Below are 1,938 nucleotides of genomic sequence, written 5' to 3'. Positions count from 1 at the left end.
CTTGATCATCCACAGATTTTTGTACTGTGGGGTTCCTGGAACCATTCCCCCTTGGTTATCGAGGGACCACTGTGTTAGGGATGACAATTTCCCACCCGAACCTATTAAGAAGAGCTTAAGGAAGCAGTCATCAAGTTGAATGAGAGGAAGATGAGTCAGCACAGAGAACAGTGAAACAGTAAGAGAATTTGCCTGGAAGAGATCTTGGGCTGTGTTTACTTCTTTTTTTTTCTCAAACATGAGTTTCTTTTTTTGATTGTCTATTTACATTTCTTTATTTTAATGAATATTTTATTGTTGGATCATCCTTTACCCTCTGGAGCGGTGCTTGGGGCCACTCTGACACTCTGTCTACTCATTACCGGCCAAGGAGAGGGGCTTTTGGGTGGGGTGTAGTTGCAGGGCCTTCTCGAAATACTTGGGAAGCAGGAAGCCATCAGCATTCCCTGGAATCAGGATCACCCCATTGACAGAGAGGAAGAAGGGTATTTCATCTGCCAGGGCCAGGGGCCCATTGATGAACAAGGCCACTTCACAATTTGGCCACATGCCACTGATGACACTGTGCACAGTCCCCAGGCAGTCCTGTGGCCAGGTGGATGTGCATCCTTCCCCAGCAGGACATGCCTTTGAGCAGGATGGATGGCCAGTGCTGCCAGAATGTGCCATAAACAAGCATCAGGGGCAGGGCCTGCAGGGTTGCCAAGGGCATCAGATCCAGCTCAGGTACTTGCAGGAAGTGACCAAGATTGGCCTGGATGAGAGCCAATGCCGGGGTCCCCTGGCTGCAGTGTGAACCACTGCTTCCCCATGGTGTCCACCACTTGCTGCACATCTTCGGCTGAGAAGCTGCGGGACTGGGGCAGCTGTAGGAGGGTGCCCAGGGGCAGGAAGGCTTTGACTCCCATGGGAAGCCCCAGCTCCAGGGCTCCATGACAGGTCATAGGACCAAGTTTTGGGTACTTGCACATCTTGGTCTGGTTCCTGGGGTCTGTGAACCCATCTATCCCTGTGCCCTGCTGCTTCCTGCCTCTTTCCTCCAGAGAAGTTCATAGTCAAGATAGACTCCTGCTGTCCGGCAGTGCGTTACTTCTATATGTAATTGACAAACAGCAAATACAACAGAAGCCTATTATTAAGTGTTACAGGAGTCTGAAAGCCAAAGAGACCAAAAGCCTGGCAAATGCCCATGATTATTAGAGTCAGTGTAGGGGAGGAAAAATTATTTTCTCTCTAACCTTCCGGATTCTTGGCTGAGACAAACCTGTAGTAAAAGACAGGTTAACAGGAGAAAAACAGAAGTTTAATAACGTGTACTTCTCTTTATACATGGGAGATACCTAGGAAGACTGAGTAACAACCCCCAAATGACCTGAACCATCACTTAAATACCACCTTCTGCTAAAGACAAAGGAAGATGGGGCCGGGGAAAGTGGGGTGGGCGGGAAGCAGGGGCAGTCAGTTTGGGGAGGTTACCAGGCAAAGCACAGTAAACAAGGGTATGGTTGGTATACAGATTTACGTCATTGCCTTCTCCCTTGATGAAGATTTCCGGGTATTTAGAGTCATTCTCCTCTTCCTGGTACGGAGAGGGAGACACCCCTACAAACGGAGTTTTCCCTTATAAATGTAAATGTCCCTTACAAAAGGGTGACTTCTACTTGGTTTTCAGAGCTTCTCTTGTCTCTTGCTTCTTGAACTTAACCAGCTCAAGAGAATCGGATTTTGGGGTGGCAAATTTTGCTCCCCTCCAGTAGTAATGGAATTGTACTTGGAAGTTCCCCTTGGTGATGGGTATGTTCTATGTATGGGAAGAAGAGCACACATAGACGTTTGCGTGGCCAGAAGAGCAGAATGGCAGAGGCCGATAGTTTTCCCCCAATATCTGTTTGCCTCTTCTATTATCATAATAGAAGTTTGAGCTGAGTACATGACCAC

The 1,938-nt window shown here is 48.0% G+C and overlaps 1 pseudogene across 1 annotated transcript; it reads right to left on the bottom strand.

The window, feature by feature from the left end:
- Positions 1-309: 309 nt before the first annotated feature.
- On the bottom strand, positions 310-1,053 carry LOC307069404 (tRNA 2'-phosphotransferase 1-like; annotated as a pseudogene). Its single transcript has one exon. The product of its transcript is annotated as a tRNA 2'-phosphotransferase 1-like (transcript).
- Between the last annotated feature and the right edge of the window lie 885 nt (positions 1,054-1,938).

This window comes from Hyperoodon ampullatus (assembly GCF_949752795.1).
Source record: "Hyperoodon ampullatus genome assembly, chromosome: X".
NCBI classification, from domain to species: domain Eukaryota; kingdom Metazoa; phylum Chordata; class Mammalia; order Artiodactyla; family Ziphiidae; genus Hyperoodon; species Hyperoodon ampullatus.
This window is presented reverse-complemented; position numbering and strand designations above follow the sequence as displayed.